This window comes from Lepisosteus oculatus, chromosome 14 (genome assembly GCF_040954835.1).
Source record: "Lepisosteus oculatus isolate fLepOcu1 chromosome 14, fLepOcu1.hap2, whole genome shotgun sequence".
NCBI classification, from domain to species: Eukaryota; Metazoa; Chordata; class Actinopteri; order Semionotiformes; family Lepisosteidae; genus Lepisosteus; species Lepisosteus oculatus.
The window spans coordinates 17,238,377-17,264,500 of record NC_090709.1 but is presented as its reverse complement, the minus strand read 5'-3'; the positions used below and the strand labels follow the sequence as shown (position 1 = coordinate 17,264,500).

General features: G+C 45.8%; 1 protein-coding gene and 3 non-coding genes across 4 annotated transcripts in view; all 4 read left to right on the top strand.

Moving 5' to 3' along the window:
- Positions 1-26,124, top strand: part of LOC138242792 (zinc finger protein 271-like) — a 781,993-nt gene that overhangs the window by 570,404 nt on the left and 185,465 nt on the right. The gene's annotated exons all lie outside the window — the stretch shown is intronic.
- Positions 8,477-8,549, top strand: trnaf-gaa (transfer RNA phenylalanine (anticodon GAA)). The gene has a single exon. It is a non-coding gene; the product is annotated as a tRNA-Phe (tRNA).
- On the top strand, positions 11,689-11,761 carry trnaf-gaa (transfer RNA phenylalanine (anticodon GAA)). The gene has a single exon. It is a non-coding gene; the product is annotated as a tRNA-Phe (tRNA).
- On the top strand, positions 18,651-18,706 carry LOC138243776 (U7 small nuclear RNA). The gene has a single exon (XR_011192394.1). It is a non-coding gene; the product is annotated as a U7 small nuclear RNA (small nuclear RNA).

Sequence of the window (26,124 nt, the reverse complement as noted above, 5' to 3'; positions counted from 1 at the left end):
CCAGGGACCAAGTCCTGCACCTACAACAGGGAGGCTAAGAGGTACTTCTGCAAGGAACCTGCTGAGGGTGCTCTGGGACATGCCAGGTGGAGGCCTCACCTGTCCTCCTCTCCTCCAGGTGGGAGGAGCTGTATGGTGACCATGAGGTCTGTGCCTGCTGTGAGTCCAGGTGTGCTGGCAGTCAGAATGAAGGTGGGTCTGGTTCTCTATCCCTTGTGGATGCATCTCTGCCCAGGAGACAACCATGCTTGGACAACTGAGGAATGATCCCGTGCTGGACAAAGGGACTGTGTAGATGAGTAGACTGTGGGTCTCTGGGTATAGCAGATCCCTCACTCCTGGGTGTTACTTGTCCACAGGTACTAGGAGCCTGGTGACCAGCAGTCGGGTGGCTGTGGCACCAGTAGAAGCTCCTCTGGATGTGGGAGCTGACTGGACTGAGGATGAGGAGGGAGACCCTCAGAGCTCCAGTGAAGATGCTGAGAGCACCAGAGAGGATGTGGAGGGAGCAGAGGACTTTGGAGATGTTGGCCAGTGGACAGGTAGGGTCTGGCAGGAGGAGCTCCTGTAGGGGTGGGTGTCCTGCAGTTCAGCTGGATTGTTCTCCTTCTTCCTCCCCAGGTGCCTGAATGAAGGCTCCAGCCTGGCCCTTGTGACTCTCCTGCCTCCAGTCGCCTTGTAATGGCAACATTTCAATAAAGCTGTGAAAGACCCTTCTGCCTGCCCTTGTTTCTTTATGGTTTACAGGTTTGAATGGGGTGGAGGAATTCAAGGGAAGTGAGACCCATTAATAAATTAAAGTACTGTATTTGTGGGGGTTCCACTTTCAAGAATGCTTCCTGTATTGCTGCCAATGAGGACTGAAAATGGCTGGAGTTATAAAGCATTGTACTGGGGGAAGATGGCCGCACTATTCCTTGGACAGGTCATTGTGACTTTTTTTTTTACTGTGGGAGAGACAGAGGTGTTCAATATACTGGAAATCCTCCCGTTTCCGAGAGGGGTAGTGCTTATGGAGTGAGTTGCTACTGTAGTGCCCAGTAAGAGTGAGATCTGATGTCCTATTCTGGGCTGCACAAACTGACTAAAATAAACACAAGGAAGGAATTGTCAACAGGGGCTTGGTGTAAAGTAGGCCTTCCTTCCTTAGCAGAGGAACAATACTGGTGTGTGAATAATGGTACAGTTAGAATCTCGGAGGTCTTATGTTATGGGTGTTGGTTTCACAGCAGTGGTAGTGGACAGTCATAAGTATTAGGATTGAGACTGGAGATCCCAGTACTTGATCCGGAAGACAGGTGTTCACAACTACCTCTACCAGCAGCACAGATGGTGTAGATTGAGACTGAATGCTTACTACACAAAGCCTCTCCACTGTTTCAGTGTCCCGTGTCATGGATTTCAAGTGAATCCTAGTCTTCCTTTGTGACTACCTATAATTTGCACAAATCATGATGGCCCACTAAGGCTGTCAATTTTTAGCCCTACTGCAGTGCCCTATTAAAGTTTCAAGGATTTAGAATAAACTATTTTATATAATGGTTCCGAAGGTGGCTTCTCAAAGCACTTGACAAAATTACAATTAGAATACACAGGATAAAACAATTCCAATAGATTGAGGAGAAAAGTAGAAGCAGAGGGGTAAAGAATAGAACCAGTTCAGTAAAGGCTCTTCTACAGAAGAAGGTGTTGAGTCTGAATTTGAAGGAGTTTAGGGAAGGTGACTCTGGTATCCTTGGGGAGAGAGTTCCAGAGCTTGGGGGCATAACAGCAGAAGGCTCTGTCACCCATACAGTGTAGACAGGCTTGGGGGACAGTTAGGAGACTAGAATTAGAAGAGCGAAGGTTATGATGTGGGGAGCAGGTTGATAATAGATCAAACTGCTACTGAGAAGCAACTGAAATGTGATGGCATGTTCTACATTTTATGCAAGACAGGTAATGTTAGGATTTTATGGAACAGTGGTAATGGCAGCACTTTTGAGGATCGTTGGTACAACGGCAATGCTCAAGGATTCATTTCTAATATTGAGGACAATGGGTTATATACCCATCGTTCTTACCAAAGGATCAGAGACCTTTTGCTATATATAAAGACTCCTTTCCACCACTAATTTATACAGGTTTGGTCCATTTGGGCTTTATCAGTTAAACATTTAATATTGTATTTGTCAGTTTGTTGATGCCTATATATCACAGTGATCTGCACACACATCTTTGACTGAATATGGACTGCCAAACCTCTCCACCAAACTTATGTATCACGGTAGGTACACAAGAAGTTTCTTTGTAATAACAGGGTTGGTGCCAGTAGTCAGATTGGGTCAATTGCAAGGTAAGAACAGCATCGCATTAACTGGAGATGATCCAGAGATTAGCATGCAGCTCTGTACGCCAGATTACTACCGATTTGCAACGCGCTCGTCTGCTGACTTTAGTCCCCTGCTCAATAATCACAATGTTCCCAATTGCAATGAGCCCAAGGAAACAGCTGCTGCTCTCTAGATGACACTACAGGACAGGACTAAGTACAATTCCTGCAATAGACTAAGCAGTTTAGTGCCAAACTAATGGAACACTGAATCCTATGGGACAGTTCCGAATGTAGTAACAGCTTAATACTGAAATAATATCGTAAACACCTTGTGATCTTAAGAATCTGTCGCTGTTAAAAAGTATTATAATAATAAGCTAAAATTGTACTGCAGCCACAACACAGTGGACCTGCAGCTCCTGTCCTGATCATACAGAAAGATGTCATCACTATGTAGTGTGCTCTCTGAAGGCACCAGTTCTGTAGGGTTTGGGCATTTACTGGGACAATTATTAATTGTAGCAGTAAATCACAAAATGATTCTTTTAATGGCTTTAGAATCCAACCATGCGATATAACTCAAACAATGCACACACACAGGTACTAATACACGAGGATACATTTCTTAATATATGGAATATGCATATAAACCTAACAGATCTTATCGAGAGGGTTATCAGAATACAAAGGGTATATATTCAGTCAGTTACCAAGAGTTACATATATCAAGAGGACATACGTTCAGTATATCATTCATTTAGACCATTTCGTAATTGAACTTGGTTACAACGTCTACATTAGATACTCAAAACAAGTACATAACTCTTAGGAATTAAATTGATATCAACTGTTTGGGATAACAATTGAATTCTCGAGCTGTAATGCATTGAAGTTGAATACTCATCCAATCTCTGGGGATTCAGATCTCCTGCGGGCACAAAGAAACAGTTGCAGGCTGTTGCTGTCCAATCCGCGCTCTCTGGCTCGGTGCCAGGCTGTGCTGTGCGGCTTGTGACGGTGCGCTGCTGATGCTCACTGACCAGCTAGTTAGTGTTGGCTTTAACTAGCAAAGTTTGCACACAGGAGAAAAGATGACTGTGAGTCCCAGCAAGTCAGGAAGTGGACCGGTTCGTTCCTGATGAAGAGCTAGTTCTGAATAGTGATTCAGCTGTCAACAGTTCCGACCTGTTCACGAGGCCTGCTCGGGTGGATCCTCTGGTTACTCTCTGGCAACCTCCGCTCTAGACTCTTAGAACAAAGGAAAGTTCTGGCACTCGGACACACTGGCCGTTCCATGGTTGTCCGGGCTGAGTCTCAGGATGGTCAGGAGGCGCGCTGCGAGAATGTCCTGCCCTTGGCAGCCTTTCTGCTCCTGGGCCGTCCTGCCCTGGAATTGTCTCACACTCCTGGAATTCTCCTTTGAATTCCCTTTAGAATAGTCTTGGAGCTCTGTGTTGCCTGTTTTTACCTGGAGGAACTTCAGCTCGTTCATTGGATGAAAGTTTCATGGGCATCAGAGACCCACGTGGGTTACTCGGCCCTACCAGTCCCTGATTGGTTGATCAAGGTGAGATATGAGTCACTTACTCCTGACACTTAGGAATGCAGTCCAGATGTCCATCTGGCACTCCCTAGACAGATAGGCCCCAATGGATGCCCACTGATCATGATAGCTAGGCTTAGCTAAATGCATCCCCATTTGGGAGCTGTCCCCTATCAAAAGAAAACATCTTTAAATCACCCTGCCTGAATAGCTTGAAGAGAGAGATGGGGCCTCATTTGGGAAAGCACAGCAACACTTAATTCTGTCTTATTAATAAGCATTGCCGCTACAAATAGTAGGAAGAAAGATACAATGTTTTGAAAATGTAATATGTTTTAAAGGATTAAAGGGAAAAGAAATACTTTATATAAACTAATTCAACTGAGCTCCTCTAAACAATATAGCCTGAAGAATTGCCAAAGCACAATGTATCAATTTTGGTGACACTGGGGTAAAAGGATCACAACACACAAGGAGCCCAACCACAAGGCTTATTTTCAACAGCAAAATTTGTGCTTGATAAAATTTGACAAAAAAAGGAATATTACACGCACGGAAACCAATATTTACCACTAGGGTAGAATGCAGCATAGAACAGTTGGATAGAAGGTTAATGTAACTCTATAGTGCATCACAGAGGTCAGTCTCTTCCCCCTCATTATGCAGGCTGACTTGTTCACAGTGAACTGTCCTCCAGCGATAGTCAGCTGTAATCACTGACGCAGACATGATGTTAATACTCTGACAGCATCTTGGCTGATTTGGTTAAAGTGTTTTCCTATTAAACAGGAGATTCTGCGTTCAAATCCCACCAGTGTCTTTCTTCCTGTCTTGTCTTACAAAATGAATCACTATGGATGATTACATGCAGCTTGATTTTGTTTAATGCAAGTTTTCATTCCCTTTCTGATGGCTCTCTCTACAGTAATTTTTAAAAGTACTAATCGGGATGGATTACTGTACATATCCTCAGTTAAGGGGAATATATAAGTAGTGACTATCCAAATTGCATTTTTGTGTGAAACGCATTTCAGAAAATCGAAAACTAATTTTCAAAACTCACAATAACAAGACAAAGGCAAAACATAAGTTCACTTGCACTTTATGCATATTTACCACAACCTTGCCTTCTGATCATAAAAAAGTCTTAATTTTAATATAGCAGTTTTAAATGGGACATTCAGAACATGGCATATGAGAATATATGATTAACCGAGGATGAGCAAAGGATGATCGCACTTTCTGCTTATTGCTATGAACCTACCTCTGGTTATAAAAATGTCTCAAAATTCTGACACTGAGGTGTGAGACCCAATGTAACAGGCTCTCATAATCCCGAAATACAAGAAATTTTACTGTAGCGTTTTATAAATTTGACCCTGTGAACATTGTATGTCCCTCCTTCCTCATTACCAAAACATCTCAATGTCCCGACACTATGTACATTTGTAATTACAACACTTCACTGTTTCATTTATGAGTTGTGACATTGTGAACATGGCATGTTAAAGTATATAGAAAATCTAGATCAGAACAGGCTAAATGCAATTCCTAGTGATTTATCATTTTCTTACTTTCTAAATTAAAAAAATATTTTTTCAGTGATTAGGACACTTCAGTATGACATAAAATATGCTTCAATGACAGAATAAATAATAATAATAAATAATCATGGAAAAAATACCCAAAGTGGACATTCATAGTTGTGATTATAGGAATGTTAGCTATCGGGTGGGTAGCTGCGTCAGCATGCGTAGGCTGCAAAGGAACAAGTAAAGGACTATTCCTGAAAAGAGAAGAAAAGAATCACAATGTTTCGGCTGTTGAGCCTTCTTCAGGTGTGAGAAAGACAGGGCAGTAAGCAAAGATAATTTTCTTTTTATCTTTGCTGAATGCAGTTTATCGCTGATGACAACATCAAAGACATTAAGGAGTTTTTACGGCTAACAGCTCCACATCAACTTCCTTTCATAACTAACCTCATCAGATCCCTCAACTCCCAACTCTTCCAGTTTCTCACTTCAGAGAAGGATAAAAAACTCAAAATTCTCTACAGAGAAAAAACATCAACATCCTTATCACCTCCACCAATCCTAACCTTGGTGTTACTACACCTCTGACCTTCCCCTTTCACCCCTTTGCATCCTCAGCTAACATATTTTAATAGTACAACAAAATTACAATAGATTGTACAGTATTTATGTTTAAAATTAAGGTAAATGTGTCAAAATATCGAAGTCCAAATGCACGGTGCTAATGTAACAAAGCTTGCAAGTTCTTAAACAAATCTGCATTGTATTTTTAAAATATTTCAGCAGAGGATGCAACGGGGGTATAAATGACGACTCGACTTTTTCTTGGGTGAATTTGGTTTCCTGGGGAGTAGCGATGTTGGGAATACAGTAATCGGACATTTCCCAGTGATTCAGACACGTGTTAAGCACTCGCATTTCCTGCAAATATTGAAATGGTTAAGGTTTCGCTTAGAAATCCAATCGACCTTTGCGAAGACAATATTTACATCGCAAAAGAAACCCGTCCCTGGGTGGACTCGAACCACCAACCTTTCAGTTAACAACCAAACGAGCCACACAGACGGAATGGTGGGTCCCTGTCTCACCTCACAACTTTCCGGTTAAAAAAATATATTTTTTTGCCAGCTGGCAATATTTCTTCTGCACTGATAATCAAGAATTGAATTTCATTTCTCGCAAGCTGTGTGAATTTCTTGAAATACAAGTTTTCCAGAAAGGAAATTAATACATGCATTTAACGAAATCAAGCCCTTTGTGATAGTCCGAAATGGTACGTTATGTACCACAAGATAGGAAAAAAAACATGACTGGGATTTTAAGCTACGTGACCTATGGTACCAGACCGGGGAAAAGTTAGCTTGAAGTTCGAAAACGATTTTGGCACGCCTGTAGCGTTTACACGAAACCTCTTAGAATCGCGAGAATACTTGCTTTGTGTATAAAATACATTGTGAATGCTTTCTCAGCCTGTACTTTTTCGTTTATATGACATTTGTTTGACCAAGCACGAATATTCTTTTGTCCATATCATCGCAACGGAAGCACAGAACGCCTTCAAACCAAATGCATTTAAAAGACCACGACATGTGGATATTTCCACAGCCTCTACATCAAAGTATCAGTGAGCTAATTATCTTTTTTTAAACCTCCGGTTTTTCATCGATGCGTAATTACGCACTAACTGGAACCCGGGGGACCGCTGTGTGCACAAGTTCTCAACGCGAGAAATACTGTTCAATATGGCTTCATGCGAAAAACCCGTATATGACCATAGGCAACAGAATAGCGCAGTCTCCAATTACTCAGACTGTAAGCACGGGAATAAAGCTTTGTCTGAATTCTGAAACCCTTCCTTTACGTTCTGTTTTCATTCGGGTAAGAGTCAACTATATTCACAATACTACTGACAGCAGGAAGATTAAAATATTCTTTACTCAGCAGCTTATTAAAAACAGCTCCCATGATGTTCAAACCGATTTTTTACACAGAACACTGACACAGCTTTGCGTTCTGAATCTCTTTTTCTCGTGTGTTTATTTAATGTGGCACAATGTACTTGGATAGGGGTATTCTGTTCACAAACCAATAGCATTTAAACCACAGCACCCACAATGCTGCAAGTAAGTGTTTTACACACTAAGCAGAGAGCGATGTCTTCCTCGTTAGTATAGTGGCAAATATCCCAACCTGTCACGCGGGAGACCAGGGTACATCAGGACATGCATTGAAGTGAAAGCAGGATGCGCTGCGACATCCACTGTGCAGATCCTGCCACACTAAGAGGTGAGTGGGTCTGTTCGATCACAGCGCTAGGCGAATCCCCAAACAGTGTGCGTGGCAACAAACGAAACGGGCCTGTTTCCGCCCAGCTTCGATCAGGGGAAATCGGGCCCAGTAGTGGCGGGATCTGTACAGTGCATGTCGCAGCGCTTCAATGTGCTTCCTGATGTCCTACCCCGAGAACAGAAAGGACAGCGTACACAGCAACAACAGATCAGGTCTCTGCACTGGATCTAAGCTGCCCCCATCTCCTCTGCTCTGCGGGTCCTGCGGAGTGGAGTCCTGCCTGGAGCCGTGTTTGCAGGCGGCGGCTCCCCGCGCTCTGTCTGTGCGTCGTGTCCAAGAGCTCCTGGGAGGAAGAGAGAGCCCTCCCACTCGGGGGCTTTTCCACGGTCTGTGTGAGGAGGGGCGGGTGTGTCCAGTAGCTTATCGAGCGGAAGCCTGGGGCGGCGGAGAGCTGTGATCGTGCAGACCTTGAGGTGTCACCTCTTTGTCTGCTTTCCCGCCCCCCCTCTGCCCAAGCTCTGCTCCAAAGTAGCCCGGCAACCCCTCACACCTGCATTTGTCACAACCTAAGCTGTGGTCATGAGACACCCATGGGGTGTTGTTCTGTTCTTGTTAATTGTTTCCTGCCCGTCGCAGGCAGGAGTCCATGCGAGGAAGATGCACTGGACAGAGCTCAGAGGGCGCAGCTGGGTGGCTTTCCTTCTGAGTGACGTTCCTGCAACACTCTCCCGCTCCTCTTGGTGCGCTCATGCCGCAACACAGGAAGGCTGGAGCAGGTGGCTGTGGGCTCTGCGCACCGCCGAAATAGCTCATTTGGGAGAGCGTTAGACTGAAGATCTAAAGGTCCCTGGTTTGATCCCGGGTTTCGGCATTTTGTTTCATCGCACCCTTTGTTCCTCTCTCCAGCTCCCCCTACTTAAAGTGACGCGTCACTTTCTCAGCCCGAAACGCAAGTGAGACACCAGCAGCATTTCCCGGTTCGAGACCGGGCGGAAACAGCCTCGTTTTGCACGCTCCTGTACTTCACAGAGGTCTTGAGCGACCGGTCATTTGTTCCCAATGTATTTCCGGTGCCTTCGTGCACTCTTGTACCAAACGCACGTTCCTTCTGTACGTGGAGCCGATCATTTGCATTTTGGCTGTGCCGACAGACCAGGACGAGCTCTGTCGGCTTAAAAGCAGCGCAGGACCTGCAAGAACAACAGAAAGATTAGCATCCAGCGGGGGCCTCTTAGTGAGCCCAAGATCTCATCAAGAATCGGCTCCAGCAACAGGGCTGGGCGCATTGTTCCATTCTCCGACCACTCTCGGTGTAAACAAGTCCCTCCTGGTCTCTGCTTGAAATGCACTTCCCTGCGTTTGCTTTGGTGTAACTGGCTTCCCCTGCATGGGCGAATGTGAAGAAGATCCTTAGTAAGTCATTGAAGAAAACCGAGAAGAGGTCGGAGTGGCCTCTGTCGTTCATCAACGATCCAGTCAGGCAGTACTCCTCTGCAAAGCGCCGTTCGTTCACATCGATTGGCTTTTTTTGCCTTCATTCGTGCAAGTAGTAAATTATCTTTGTGTGACATAATTCGGAAAAGTCCTGACGTTGCATTTCAACTGAGCCCCAGTATACATCGACCCTTCGACACTCTGAGTGACAACTCTCTTGCGTGTTTTCTCATATTTATGTAGTTTGCTTGCATGATGCCGAGAACAACGTGGTTGTTCGCTGCCATATGGTGTAGGGGTTAGGATTCCTGGTTTTCACCCAGGCGACACGGGTTCGACTCCCGGTATGAGAACGTGTCGGTTTTGCCTCCTGCTTTCCAAAAGATCAGCACCGTGTACGAAGGAGCTGCATTAAAACCACTCGAACGTGCAAAACGTGCGAGAAGAGGGGGCGCTTGTTTCCAACCGAAACTTCTCGCGTGTGAGACGAGCTGATCATCACTGTGGGAGGGCTACTCTGGTAGACAGGGCTGACCTTCGGCAATAGGATTTATACTCTCCAAGATGATATTTGCACTTTCTGGAGAGGCGATTTTCTCCACTTCAGTAGCACGATTTCGTCGATTGCGTGGAGAGGGCTGTAAAATGTGGCGCCGCCTTTCCTGCTCCGTCCATGACAGGCGTGCTGGTCTCTGGAGAGAGAGCACGGTCCATCAGCGCACTCCAATAAAGGCACTGGAAGCAGCTGAATCGCATTGGCGAAGCTCAGCGCTGGGCCGCTGGGCACGTCTTACCACCGTTTCCGTAGTGTAGTGGTTATCACGTTCGCCTCACACGCAAAAGGTCCCGGGTGGAAACACACCCCTTTTGTCGCCACGCACAAAAGGGGATTGGGGATTCGCCTAGCGCTGTGATCGAACAGACCCACTCACCTCTTAGTGTGGCGGAATCTGCACAGTGCATGTCGCAGCGCATCCTGCTTTCACTTCAATGCGCGTCCTGATGTAGCCCGGTCTCCCGCGTGACAGGTGGGGACAGGTGACAGGTCCTATACTAACGAGGAAGACATCGCTCTCTCCGACCCCCGGCATCGTGTTCCGACCCACCGTGCTGGAAGCCGACGCGTGCTCTGATTCCTTTACGGAGCAGAAATGACAACCGAGGAGCCGAGAGATCATTTCAGCATTTCGCGTCTGAACGGAAAACACAGACGACCAACTCGGAATGACTTGCCTTTGACGCTTATCAAAGCGTTCTTTGTGCATCGAACAGACCCACTCACCTCTTAGTGTGGCGGGATCTGCACAGTGCATGTTGCAGCGCTTCCTGCTTTCACTTCAATGTGCTTCCTGAAGTCGAGTCGTGTGCCGTGCGGAGGCTCTGAAAGCGAGAGCAATGAAAAGGTGCACGACGCTGTGAAAGAAAACAGAGAAGTGAAAGGCAGTCCTTTGTCTAAGGAGGTGAAAGAAAAGCTACTCCCCGTCGGGGAATCGAACCCCGGTCTCCCGTGTGACAGGCGGGGATACTTGCCACTATACTAACGAGGAAGACATCGCACGCTCCGACCCCCGGCATCGTGTCCCGACCCAGCGTGCTGGAAGGCGACGAGTGCTGTGATTCCTTTACGGAGCAGAAATGACAACCGAGGAGCCGAGAGATCATTTCAGCATTTCGCGTCTGAACGGAAAACACAAACGACCAACTCGGAATGACTTGCCTTTGACGCTTTTCAAAGCCTTCTTTGTGGACGACGACTGTGCCGCCTAGCAGATACAAATGGGTTGTACAACTTTGAACTACCAAATGGAAGAGGGCTAAGCCCCCTCTCTTTTAGCCCAGGTTCGATCTGTCTCCCAGAATCACCAGGGCGCACGCACACACACACACACCCGTGCCGTTGAAGTGCTCTGCTTCATTTCTAAGGGCAACTCAACATTCACTCCTACCCCGAGTGCAGAAAAGACAGCGTCCGCAGCAACAACAGCTCAGGTCTCTGCACAGGAGCTAAGCTGCCCCCATCTCCTCTGCTCTGCGGCTCCTGCGGAGTGGAGTCCTGCCTGGAGCCGTGTTTGCAGGCGGCGGCTCCCCGCGCCCTGTCTGTGCGTTGTGTCCAAGAGCTCCTGGGAGGAAGAGAGAGCCCTCCCTTTTGGGGGGCTTTTCCACGGTCTGTGTGAGGAGGGGCGGGTGTGTCCAGTAGCTTATCGAGCGGAAGCCTGGGGCGGAGGAGAGCTGTGATCGTGCAGACCTTGAGGTGTCACCTCTTTGTCTGCTTTCCCGCCCCCCCTCTGCCCAAGCTCTGCTCCAAAGTAGCCCGGCAACCCCTCACACCTGCACGTGTCACAACCTAAGGTGTGGTCATGAGACACCCATGGGGTGTCGTTCTGTTCTTGCTAATTGTTTCCTGCCCGTCGCAGGCAGGAGTCCATGCGAGGAAGATGCGCTGGACAGAGCTCAGAGGGCGCACCTGGGTGGCTTTCCTTTTGAGTGACGTTCCTGCAACACTCTCCCGCTACTCTTGGTGCGCTCATGCCGCAACACAGGAAGGCTGGAGCAGGTGGCTGTGGGCTCTGCGCACCGCCGAAATAGTTCAGTTGGGAGAGCGTTAGACTGAAGATCTAAAGGTCCCTGGTTTGATCCCAGGTTTCGGCATTTTGTTTCATCGCGCCCTTTGTTCTTCTCTCCAGCGCCCCCTGCCTAAAGTGACGCGTCCCTTTCTCAGCCCGAAACGCAAGCGAGACACCAGCAACGGTCCCTGCAGGTTTCCGTAGTGTAGCGGCTATCACGTTCGCCTAACACGCGAAAGGTCCTCAGTTCGAGACCGGGTGGAAACAGCATCGTTTTGCACGCTCCTGTACTTCACAGAGGTCTTGAGCGACCGGTCGTTTGTTCCCAATGTATTTCCGGTGCCTTCGTGCACTCTTGTACCAAACGCACGTTCCTTCTGTACGTGGAGCCGATCATTTGCAATTGGGCTGTGCCGACAGACCAGGACGAGCTCTGTCGGCTCAAAAGCAGCGCAGGACCTGCAAGAACAACAGAAAGATTAGCATCCAGCGGGGGCCTCTTAGTGAGCCCAAGATCTCATCAAGAATCGGCTCCAGCAACAGGGCTGGGCGCATTGTTCCATTCTCCGACCACTCTCGGTGTAAACAAGTCCCTCCTGGTCTCTGCTTGAAATGCACTTTCCTGCGTTTGCTTTGGTGTAACTGGCTTCCCCTGCATGGGCGAATGTGAAGAAGATGCTTAGTAAGTCATTGAAGAAAACCGAGAAGAGGTCGGAGTGGCCTCTGTCGTTCATCAACGATCCAGTCAGGCAGTACTCCTCTGTAAAGCGCCGTTCGTTCACGTCGATTGGCTTTTTCTTGCCTTCATTCGTGCAAGTAGTAAAGCAGATGCCCCTTTAGGGAGCCTGTCAGCACCCGGAGTTTTCCCCTTCTGTAAGCTCTCCATAGCCTCTCAGCTCTTCTACTGTCAAATCCTCCTCAAATACTTCCCCATCTTCTTCACTCAAAACGTTTTCTAGCTTTGAGGTAAAAAAATGAATTTCTTCATCCTTTACCTCTGTAGAACTGTACAGTCTTGTGTAGAAGTGTCACGCCCTCTGCAGCCAGAGGGCGGTCCTTCTCTGTCCTGTCCCTAGTTTCTGGTCTGCTGTCCTTCCTGTCCCTCTCTTTCCCTTGGGCTAAATATTTCCGGGTCTTGCACTCTGTCCTCGCTCAGCACTGACGTTTGGATGTCCTGAGACCCGCCTAGCACCAGGGCGCCCCACGTCCGCTCCCTGAGGGCACAGGTTTCTATACGGCATTCCTGAACTCTTTGCACTAGTGAGCCCGGGCCTTTTTCCCGTCTCGCCGCTACGCATATGGGTCTTTTTCCGCTCTCCTGCTACCCACGGTTAGGCCCCTTGGACGTCCGTGACAAGAAGGCCTCAATGCAGGAGAGGATAGCACTCAGCTCTGTACTCTCTCTTCCCTCCTCATCAACTACACTTTCCATGACAGACTTGGAACCTACCACTTTCCTGAAAAAGAAGTGAGTACACTTCTCATTTTCTTCCAAGAACTGCACTCAGCTTCTTAACAGCACTCCTCGACTACTTTCTTCCGCTATGCTCCGGATGTCCTTTTTTAAAAGGGTGATATCCTCAAGCACATCGAAGCCACTGTGCAGCATCGTGTAGAGACGCTGCAGCTGCCTCTGTTTCCTGGCTAACACTCCTCTCCGTCTGGCAGCCTTCCTTCCATCAGCCATGAAAAAGGCCCTTGTCCTCACCTTCACCTCCTCCCACCACTCTCCTACTGACCCATACAGACACTGCAAGGACAGCCACTGTGATAGTTTCTCCTTGTAGCGGGATACTACCCCCTCGTTCTCTAGCAGCTTTGTGTTGAGTTTCCAGAGGCCTGGGCCAAAGACAGTCCCGCCCTGGAGTTCCACTCTACACCCTAAAGCTTGGTGATCTGAGAAGAAGTCAGGCTGAAGAGTGACCCCAACAACTTTCACTCTCTCTGAGACAAAGCAATAGTCAATTCTGGAGCTGCTATTCCTCCCTGACCATGTATATCCTGCTGTTGTGGGATATATACATCTAAATGTGTCTGAGAGTTTAAAGTCTTGAACTAAGTTTTGCAGGGCCAGTGAGCTGGAATCCAATTTTATCTGCCTTTTGGCTAAGATCAAGTTCAAGTGGCATGCCCGCAGTTCCTGTCTTTCCAAAGTTCTAGAAGGCGATCGAAGATCCTGAAGAGTGCTTGAGCTGGTATCGCCCTAGGTTGAGCCTAGGGGGTTAAGGCCAAGCAGCAGCTGAGCTGGGTGGGATCCGGCAGTAACGTTCTCTCTCTCTGCTCTCTCCTCTCCCCTCCCCCTTTCTCTTGCTCCGCCTCCTTGGCCTCTTGGCTGGGAGTAGGTACTCGTGGCCTGCCCGCAGTGCTTGCTTTCTTCCTCGAGACTCGGAAGCATTATCCGCTCCCTCTCTCTCTCCTCCTGCGCCTGCACCTAGCTGGGCTTTGCCCACAAGGACAAAGGCCAGGGCTCCCTCCCTGCTCCTTTAGCAGCTAAACCCCCCTCTCCACAGGACCTTGCTCTCTCTCTTTCTCTCCTTTTTTCTTTTTTCTCCTTTCCAGATGGCAGACAAGAAGACACTGATCCGGTTCCACTGGACCAAGAAAACAGAGACGATGCCAACTGTGAAATCCTTTTTCATTACCTTCCTGAGAGGGATCCTGCAGTTGGTGGCCGGAGATCTCTACTGCCTGCAAGACAACAAGGCAGAGAGATACATGGAGGCCTACATGGCCACGGACGCCTCATATGAAAAGGCAACGAAAATGATCAGAGAAAAAGGTAAGCACCCCGGTTTCTCTGATTTCAGGCCGGAGCCTATGAGGAAGACAAACCAGAGGACCATCACAGTCCTCACATACAACCCCTACAAACCAATGGAACTGGTAACAGCGTACCTAGGGAGGTATGTAACTGTGGTGGGCAAACCGACGGAGATCAGGGACAGTTGCGGTGTCTGGTATGGCAAACGCCAGTACCGAGTCCTCCTGAAAGAGGACCCAGAGGGCATCGACGGTTTCCAGCACCCCCCGGCCTGCTTCAACTTCGGATCCGACAGGGGGTACCTTTACTACCCCAGGATGCCACAAGGAGAACACGTGTGACATCGTCAGATGTCACAACTGTAACAAAGAGGGGCACCTGGCAAAAACCTGCCGGACAGCCAAAAAGTGCAATGGATGAGGCGCCGAGGGACACCTCCTTCACCAATGCAAGGTAAACAAACCTTCGTTTGTGCAGGTGGTGGAAGCCGGCCGGCAGAAACCGGTCTCAAGACAAAGGGAGAGAGGTGAGAACAAAGAACCCGCACCTCCCCTGCAGAGAACCGAAACTTCCGAGGCCACACCCCCAGCTGCACCAGTGCCACAAGATGGCTGCCAGGACGACGGACAAAATGGCTGACCGGAGAAAGGGCCCTAATAACTCCCAGCAAGAAGGGAAAGAGAAAGCGGGAGAAGAGATGCAGGGCGGATCCACCTTCGGAAGGACAAAAGAAAAGAGTGGTAAGGGAGAACCGTTTCCTCGTCCTAGAGGAAACGGAACTTTCTTCCCCTGAGGCCCAGGAACAACCGGAGGAGGCAGCCCAGGAAATGGAAACCCTCCCCCCCGAGTCCAACGGACAACAGGAGGAGGCAGCCCATGAAGTCGGAACCCCCTCCCCCGAGGCCCATGAACAACATGAAGAGGCAGCGCAGGAAGTCGGAACCCCCTCCCCCAAGGCCCAGGAGCAACTGGAGGTCCCCGAAACTCCTAGAGAAAGGGAAGAAAAAAGCCTTCCCAAAGCGGTGGTGGAGAGTATCCTCAAGGAAGACGAGGATTACTTTGAAGCCGCCCTGGAGCCGGGACTGATGGTAGAGCTGGACCTGTCCAGCATGTTTACCTTTCAGTCCCCAGCGAGACCTGGAGGGAGCCCAGCATATTCCCCCCAGGACCCGAACGAGAGGAGTTACATCTAGGCTAAACAGTGCCCAGATGTAGACTCCCAAGTTTTCCACTGTAAGCACAAAGAGAGGAGGTTCAACTTTCACTTGTTTAATCATGATTGTGAAACTTACCTTTCTAACAACTAACGTGAGAGGGCTAATAGACCCGTTGAAAAGACGGGGAGTCTTTCATGATCTGGCCTCAAAGTCTTTCTCAGTTTGTTTCTTACAGGAGGTCCACCTGAAGGATGAAAGCGACAAGCTGACATTCACCAGGGAATGGACGAAGGGAGAATCATGCTGGAGCGTAGGAGGGGTCCACTCTTCTGGAGTGGGAATCCTCCTCGGAGACCCAGAGATGAATCTGGTTTCCTCCTTCCCGGTGGTGCAGGGCCGGATCCTGGTCGCAGACATCGACTGGAGGGGGCAGAAGTTGAGAGCAATTAACGTCTATGCTCTGACAGAACCCTCTATCCTGAAGGAAGTGTTTGCTGACCTGGCCAGCTGCTGCACCACCAACAGACAGGTGGTGCTTGGCGGGGACTTCAACGTCGACCGAGAGAAGGGGAGCGACGCTAGCTCGGCAGAGCTGGAATCGCTACTTAAGCAGTTCTCCCTGGTAGACGGTTTCAGATGGTGCCGCCCTAACGACGCCGGAACAACATGGAAAAACTCCCGGGGAGTGTGCAGCCGCCTGGACTACATCTTTCTGCACACGACCTGCTCCCTGGAGTCGGCGACGGTGTCCCCGGAGTGGTATTCCAGCCACGAGCGCTTGACAGTGGTGGCTAACACCAACCTGCCGGCATTCGGTCGTGGGTACTGGAAGCTGAACCGGGAGATACTGGAGGAAGACGACTTCAAGGCACTGTTCCGTAAAGACTACGCGAGCTGGGTCGATCTGAGAGACGGCTACAGCTCCCTGGTGGAATGGTGGGAGTCGGTGAAAGACAGGACCTGAACCCTGGCGCAGACGTACTGCAGACGGAAGGCGGCCAGGGAGAGGAAGGAAGCTGCACGACTCCAGAGACAACTAGAGGAGGAGTACAGCTCGGCTAACGGGGGAGGAGCCTTCAATTCAGCCCGGGCACGGGACCTGAAGGAGAGGCTCCGCAAACTCAATCAGGTCCGAGGAGCCCAAAAAAAGAGGGTGATCCACGGCCTGAGATGGGGAGATGGAGAGGAAGTGCTGGACGAGAGCGACAAGGTAGAAGCGGCCACTGCTTTCTACACGGAGCTCTTTTCAGAAAAGCAGATGGAGGTGGAGGCAGGCGATGCTCAGAATACTGGGGGTTTCCTTCCAGAGCCAGGACAATGAGACCAATAACTGGACCAAGAGGATCGCCAAGGTGAATGCGAAGCTGGGTCTGTGGAAAACGCGGTCGCTGTCCTACACAGGGAAAGTGATGGTGTTGAAAGCAGACATCCTGCCGGCTTTGGTTTACCTGGCGGTGGTGTACCCGCTGCCGGCCAGACTCAGACGAGCGCTGCAAGGGATGATCTTCTGCTTCGTCTGGGGCGGCAATTACGAGTACATCACGAGAAACCGGATGTGTCAGCCGGTCGAGGAAGGGGTTCGAGATGTCCCACATTTCCCCCTGAAACTCGACTGCATCTTCTACTGCAACCTCTGTCGGGCGCTGCAGGAGCCCATTGGCCACAAGTACCAGTACTTTGTCAGGCTGTGGCTCTCCGTCCCGATGAGGCACTTGGTCCAGTGGTCAAACACTGGGCCCAAGGCAGAGAGGCGACCGAAGTTCTACACCCACGCTGTCAAGTGGAGCAGGAGGTACAAGGCCACGAGACAGCCAGAGCTCTGCACCAACCACAGAGCCCTGTACAAAGAGGTGAGGGGGCATTTGGTCGCTGACGAAAGGCTGCAGGTTCCCAGACAAGTCTGGGAAAGGACACAGCCCAAAGAACTTGACAACCAACTGAAGGACCTCAACTGGATGGCTGTGCACAAGAGACTGGCTACCAGAGAGGTCCTCTACAGACACTCGCTAACCAGGAATCCGCATTGCCCCCGGGACACGTGTTTTGTCGAGGAGACTCAGGAGCACGTGTTCTGGAGCTGCCTCTTCGCCAAGGCGGTGTGGGGCAGAATGGACAACATTATGCAACTCCTGGGAAAGGATGCGGTGCTCAGTTACCAGTACATTCTGCTGGGTGCTGGCACCCACCGGACTGGACAAGGGGACACAGGACCTGTGGGGGCTGCTACTGTCCCTCTCAAAACAAGGACTGTGGAAGGCGAGGAACACTCTCATCCGGCACAACATAAAGTGGGGGGCGAGGGAGCTGGAGGAGAGGATCCTGGCGGACCTCAGGAGGAGGACGAAGCATCACGTCGCCAAATGGGGTTTCCCCACGGCGAGGGAGTGCTGGAATGGACTTTGGGCCCTATACAGGGATTAAAGGACAATAGCAAGTGGTAGGTTTGGAAGGACTCTCTTAATTGCGCAAATCCGCCCCCACTTGCAAAGATTGTTAACGGACAATCAATCTCCGTTCCGCCGTTGTTTTTTATTACATGGAGTGTTAATATGTGTGAGATGTTCCTTTTGAGATGTTTTTTTTGTGGAATAAAGTATATTTTGTAGAACAAAAAAAAATCTTATGACAAGGTTTACAAGTTATCTGTTGAACTACATTCTAATAGGTGTGGTCACATTCCAGGTCATTTGTTTACGTTTTTGTTTCTGCAGCAACTGTTAGATGAAATGTGCTAATATGTAACCTAACTCCAGTGTGAATAACTAGAAGAGGGGAGCAGCTCCATTCCAGACCAAGGGAGCTTTGAGATTGGCTGGGCCAGATCTCTCATTTGCATATCTGATTTGGAAATATAACACTACACCCCCTTCTTGCATGGATTTAACTTGCACCCAAGAGTCCCCTACTGTGTATTGCTACTTATTTTTTTATGATAAGTGGTGATTACCAGTTGACAGGTTTTATTTGTTAAATTATAAATGGTTTTGTATTATCATCCTGAATTACATGTACTCAAGGTTTGGTAGGGAATGTGTTTTCATTTCATTTACCAAATTGAATTTTTGCTCTTTTAGTATTTGTCTAGAAGGCTTTCTGAAGTCAGGAAGCCCATTTATTTGGTGAAAAAAGATTCTGTATTAATATTAATATTGCTCATACAACATAAATAGGGTCTTTTATGAATAAAAAGATCTTGCACTTGGAAATCTTGATAAAGCTGTGTGCTTCCATACACTCGAGCAGTTTTGATTCCTAATATTTGACCTTAGGTGTGGGAACGGGTCTTTTTTGCAATTTGATTTCCAATTGATCAGCACAGTATAGAAAATAGACCCATAAAGCAACCTCAGCAGTGACAAATGTCACTGGGTCACTTGGGTTTATACGTCGGGGTCCGGTAGTGAAGCTCCGCTCCTGTTTAGCCTCCGAAGCCGTACAGGGTGCGGCCCTGGCGCTTCAGCGCGTACACCACGTCCATGGCGGTGACGGTCTTCGGTGTAGGTGACGGCGTCGCGGATGACGTTCTCCAGGAACACCTTCAGCACCCCGCGGGTCTCCTCGTAGATCAGCCCAGAGATACGCTTCACTCCCCCACGGCGAGCCAGGTGGCGGATGGCGGGCTTGGTGATTCCCTGGATGTTGTCACGGAGAACCTTATGGTGACGCTTAGCGCCTCCTTTCCCGAGTCCCTTTCTGCCTTTGCCTCTTCCAGACATCTTCTAGTTATCAGCTGTGAACACGACACACACTGCTCATCTTTGATGTATAATAGACATCTTTCTTTGATGTCTATTATACATCAAAGAAAGATTTTTATAGGTGTAGAAACTAGTAAATAAAGCCAATGATTTGTTTTAGAAATGTATTCTTAAAATATACAATTATTCACACCTGAACAATATGTAGTTCAAATTATACATTATATACAATATAATTGTACATAATACAATATACATTATATACAATATTGTATTGAAATATCTAATCATCATAAAAAACACAACTAGTAAACTTCAGTTACAAATTCTAGTAACATGGCAATATATATAGTAATGACAAACACAAACTAATTAATTACTAACTAATTACATGAACACACTAATATTTAACTCAAAACCACATTTCGATTCAAATATAAATTTTTAAAATTTACAACTTCTTTATTTCCACGAAAATATTATTAATGTAGCACAAACGCTACTTTCTAATAAAGACCGAAAGAAACTGTTTGTTTTGTGTCTCATGGTGATCCTCCTCTCGATACTAATGAAATGTTTATGATCCCTCGAGAAATAAAAGGAGTTTAAAATCCTCATGCTCACCTATTGTATAAGGCTCTGCATGGCTTGGCACCTCAGTACCTGTCTGAACTATTATCGCCCTACTCCCCACCTCGCAACCTTCACTCTTCTAATTCTGGTCTCCTAACTGTCCTCCAAGCCCATCTTCACTTTATGGGTGACAGGGCCTTCTCCTGTTATGCCCCCAAGCTCTGGAACTCTCTCCCCAAGGATATCAGAGAGTCACCTTCTCTAAACTCCTTCGAATCCAGACTCAAAACCCTCTTCTTTAGAAAAGCTTTTACTTAACTGGTTCCATTCTTCACCACTCTGCTTTTCTTAGTACCACCATCAATGGTCTCCTCTATATATTGTAATTGTGTTTTATCTTGTGTATTCTTCTTATTTATTGTTGTTGTCATTCTGTAAAGAGCTTTGAGAAGCCACCTTAAAAAGCGCTATATAAAATAACGTTTATTATTATTATTACCTGTGATTTTGTGTGTTTGACTGATGGGCAAAGATCCCAGACAGTGACTGGATCCCTGGATCTCTTGAGTTCCACCAGCAGGATCAGGGAAAGGAATCCACATTGGTCCTGGTGGAGGGGAGACCCCATTACCTGTAAAGCGCTTTGAGTGGAATGTCCAGAAAAGCGCTATATAAGTGTAAGCAATTATTATTATTATTATTATTATTATTATTATTATTATTATTATTATTATTATTATTATTGTGTCTGAACATCTTTTCGAGGCTAAAAAATTAACTGGGATACTGTTGATATAAAAAAGTGAAATATACATAATAATAATAATATAATAATAAACTTTATTTTATATAGCGAATTTAAAAGTGGCTTCGCAAAGCGCATTACAGGATGACAATAACAATAAATAAGAAAACAACAATAAATAAGAAGAATACACAAGATAAGACACAATTACAATTACAACAATACAACAATAACAATAGAGGAGACTGTGGAAGGTGGTACTAAGTAGAGCAGAGGGGTGGAGAATGGAACCAGTTAAGTAAAGGCTTTTCTGAAGAATAAGGTTTTGAGTCTGGATTTGAAGGAGTTTAGAGAAGGTGACTCTCTAATATCCTTGGGCAAAGAGTTCCAGAGCTTGGGGGCAAAACAGGAGAAGGCCCTGTCACCTATACAACGTAGACGGGCTTGTGGGACAGTAAGGAGGGCAGAATTTGAAGAGCGGAGGTTGCGAGGTGGTGAGTAGGGCGAGTAGAGCCTTATAGGTGAGCATGAGGATTTTAAAATCTACGCGGAATTTGACCGGAAGCCAGTCCAAGGACTCCAGGATAGGAGTAATGTGAACACATGCACTAGACCTGGTCAGGATTCTGGCTGCTGAATTTTGGACATACTGCAGTTTGTTCAGAGTAGATTTAGATACCCCAGCGAGTAGAGCATTGCAGTAGTCAATTCGAGAGAATACAAATATGTTGATCAGCTTTTCAGCCACAGTTAATGATAGCATAGGGCGTAGTCTTGCGATATTTCTAAGGTGAAAAAAATATGTTTTTGACAGTATGCTGAATATGTGGGTCAAATGTTAAGCCAGAATCGGATATAACCCCAAGGTTTTTCAATTTTGATTGAAGCTCAAGTAGAGAGCCATAGGGTTACAGTACTGGCTTTACAAAGTTGATGGGGGGTACCAATAAGCATGACTTCAGTTTTGTCGCAATCACATAGCAGAAGATGGCTTCAAACTATCAACCTCTGGGTTATGGACCCAGCACGCTTCTGCTGCGCCACTGTCATAGATTCAACACACCTGCTCTATCTTTACTTTCTAAAAGTGCACCCGAGATGAAAAGTCTAAACGGTAAACCCAGACGTCACTTTGAGCTCTTGGTCTTTCATAGTACAAATCATCACACGCTACTCTACATGGGCTTGTCTTCAAGATCGTTGTGAACTAAACCTTCTGCTTTTCGAGGCAACTAATTCTTTCGTCGTTAATTCCCAAATCTTCAATGAGAATCAGTGAAACGAAAACCAAACACATCTATACACTCGCGTCCTAGCGTGAAAGAAAAATGATGGAAGCATTTGAGAAATAACAAGAGTAGTCTGAACAGCTCCAGTCTATCAACTGCTCTACAAAGTGATCGCTACTTCCACACCCAGTTTATAACACTGAAAACGACTCAGGAAGCACAGCAAAGTTCTAAAACCAGCGAATGCATCTGCATACATAAAACGTCAATTTTTCAAAAGTAAAATCTTCAGCTTTGAAATATTGTCATCCATTTATTTTAGTTTTTCTCTTTTTTACATAACATGCTTTCAAGAAATAAACTGTCTTGTAATGAAGGCTGCATTAGAAAATGTGCATCTTGTTAAATTAAAATCGGCACATCCCAGTGGGCGAAAGATGTAGAATATACAACTATTAAACGCATACCTTAGATGTATAAATGTGCTCCGTAACTGCTCTAGAATGAAATTCTAATATAAGTCTATCGTTATACGTCAATTATATGTCTATGGTTATATGTTCATTATACGTAAATGGCTGGAATTCTATTATACGGATAAATTTAGAGGACTATTACACATATATATATAGTTAAAGGTCTGTTATACAACAAAGACAGATTTTATAGGTGTAGAAACTAATAAATAAAGCCAATGATTTGTTTTAGAAATTTATTCTGAAAATATACAATTATTCACACCTGAAAAATATATAGTTCAAATTATACATTATATACAATATTGTAATCAACAAATGGCTAATCATCATATAAAACACAACTAATCAACTTCAGTTACAAATTCTAGTAACATGGCAATATATATATAGTAATGACAAACAAACTAATTACATGAACACGCTAATATTTAACTCAAAACCACATTTCGATTCAAATATAAATTTTAAAATTTACAACTTCTATATTTCCGAAAATATATTAATGTAGCACAAACGCTACTTTCTAATAAAGACAGAATTAAACTGTTTGTTTTGTGTCTCATGGCGATCCTCCTCTCGATACTAATGAAATGTTTAATATGATCCCTCGAGAAAAAAAAGGAGTCAATTTCCACCTGGAATGATTGATGCCCCATCATTTTGTAATATCCCCGGAAGTTTATACAGTAGAATCCTGGTTCGTTGTTTAAATTCAAGGTAAACAAGACTAAAGAAAGTAAATGGAAACTTGATGTCGAACTGGAATTGAAATCACCCGGAACATTTCACTACATTCAGCAGTACGTGCCAGAGAGTCACACTTGCTATCAGTTCGATAGATAAGTTATTAGAGCAGAGGACTGTAATAGAAACAGTGGGGAATCCTTAGGTCACTGGTTCGACTCCGGCTCGAAAAAAGGTGCTTTTTGTGTACTTCAATCAAACAGTTAAAATAGCCAATCTTATTCACCCAGACGTTGATCAAAAGCTCAGTAAACGACGAAGCAGAGGCTCTTGTTCCGAATTCAGCTCACGTCTGATTGTCTTGTTTTGGCCAAGATCTGATCTTTGAATTCAGGGACTACTCTGTCTGCTTTGTACAGTAATTCAAAAGTTGATACAAATGTCATGTTTGTATTGTAGATATAATGGTGTTCTCTGTTTTTAAAGGATAGGTACTTAATTGGCTTTAAGATTTGGTTTTGATTTTGTATCGTTGTATTATTAAGTTTGTGCTTTTTGTGTTTTTAACATATTGTGAACTTATTTTTTAAACAAATGCTTACAAAGGCAAACAAGGCACACATCTGTTTATACCAGCGGTGAATTGTACATTTTTTAAAGTACAAGCTACTGTTCACTTTTGGGAGTATAACAGGTTCGATATAAAGGGGCACAGGGGCGGAGTGGTGGCTCTGTGGCTCAGGATCTGCGCTTGTGACTGGAAGGTTGCTGGTTCAAATCCCGTGGCCGGCAGAGGAATCCTACTCCGTTGGGCCCCTGAGCATGGCCCTTAACCCTAACTGCTCCAGGGGTGCCGTACAATGGCAGACTTTTGCTCTGACCCCAAGCTTCTCTCCCCATCTGTGTCTCCATGGAGAAAAGCTGAGGTATGCGAAAAGACAAATTCCTAATGCAAGAAATTGTATAGGGCTAATAAAGAAACATTATCATTATCATTAAAGTGGCAAAAATATAAAAGTGGAAAATACCCCAGGCTGCGTGTAAAGGGCTCATTGTTTTCTTGTAAAATACGGCGTATTGTGCACGAAATGTTGCAGAAACACAATCTTTAAAGTGATATCTTCCCTTCCTCTCGTGGAATTCACACGATGTGAGCAATTGTTTTTGTTCTTTTTTTCAAGTTGCGATCCCAAGAGCATCAGACACACAGTCTGACAGTAACCAAACCAGGATGGATTCTGCTGGGAGCCGGACTGAGCTCATTCTCACTCCCTGTGCTAAAAACAGAATTAATTCTTCCCCGAACATCGCCTACAGCTGCTAGATGGTGCTCTGCGTCTTACTGCTCCGGCAATTGCTTTGACGAAAGACAGATCACTTGTGTGCTTTTAACCTTCTCGCAGCTACAGGTGAGACTGGCGCTCGCTATATGAAGGCACCCGCTGGTACACATTCTCTAACTTCCACAATCGCGACAGACTTCGCTTTAAAAAAAAAAAAGTAGATATAGCCCTGAAAAAAGCATTAGCTTTATCAGTTTTTACATTAATCTATTTTGAATCAAAGTTTGATATTTTTTTATTTTTGATTGCATTTTACATTATAATAATAATAATAATAATCATCATCACTTACACTTATATAGCACTGTTCTGGATGCTCCACTCAATGCGCTTTACAGGTAATGGGGATTCCCCTCCACCACCACCATTCTCCTGAATGATCACAGAGAGTCAGAACCTCGGTTTTACGTCTCAGCCGAAGGATTTTTAGCGCGACACACAAACCCTTTGTCTTTTTTAGAGTGATTTTTAAACAGACATAAATGTAGAAAATGTGTTTTTTTTAGTACTGCAATAGCAGGGTCAGTGGCGTAATGAATAACGCGTCAGGCCTCGCGTCAGAAAATTATAGGTTGGCCTGCCGTCTGGCTTGTTGCGTTTATACCACTTACATTCTTTTATATAAATGAACTGCACCTGAAAGCTATAGAAAACACTTTGGGTAAGTTGTCTGCAGCCTCATGCGAATTTCGACAACTTACCCAAAACACTGTACTGTCTGGAGATCAGCTCCAGCTCTGAACTCAATTGCAATGAAAAACCATGCGTAACAAAACTGGAGAACAGCTGAACTTGTGCTCAGGTCGGTGATGAGGGTTCAGAACTGTCGTTGTAATTAGCATGAACTGCACAGGCTCAGAATTAGACCATGTCAATTAGTCTGATCAGTGTAGGACACGTTAATGTAGAATTATTAATAGGTTTATTAGTTAGTTCAGGTTTACCCACCTGAACTAATGTAGAATTATTACTTGGTCTCTTGTTTGTATATAAATGAACATCTCTGACAACTTAATGTTAGTTTTACGATGTAGGTCAGGCGTTGACATATGCACGAGTATACGAAATGTCTCACTCCTGATTCAACTCATGTTCTATAGGAGATTGGCGATTCCTCCTGTTTCTCGTACAACCATATCAGAACAGAAGCCCGTGTCACCCAGCTGTGATTCAAGATCGACTCGCATCTTTATCCCTTTTTTGTTCGTGATCATTATTTTCTTTAATTATGATCAATATTGAACTTTTTCGAAATGAAATGACAATAATCAAACATGTAGGCAGATTTTTGAAAAGTATTCGGAATTGACAGGGTGCCCCTTTGGAACAGTCGTCAGAAAATGTGAGAAACTGAAAGTTATGTAAGCTCTCACACAAAGCATTGAAGATTGGAATCTGAGTGTAAAAAAGCTACCCGTCTTCCAGTGATAGGCAGGGATACACACCATGACTCGAATAGACTCAGCGAACTTTAACACCTATGATATTACGAATGCTTTGCATGTGTCGAATTTCAAGAAGGAACTACTACAACAGTTGTGGACATAATTCAACACCACCGGCAAAGTCCAATGCCGGCAACTTCTGAGAAAATAATGTTCACTCATGGAATTTGGTCTTTGAATGGCTGGCGGGAAAATTCATTTATACTCCTGTTGCACCCTCAGCTGAAACATGTTAATATAACAACGCAGATTTGTTGGAGAACCTGACAAGAATTATTGGGTTAGCACTGTATGTATTCTTGTATATTTACTTTAATTTTAATATAAATGTAAA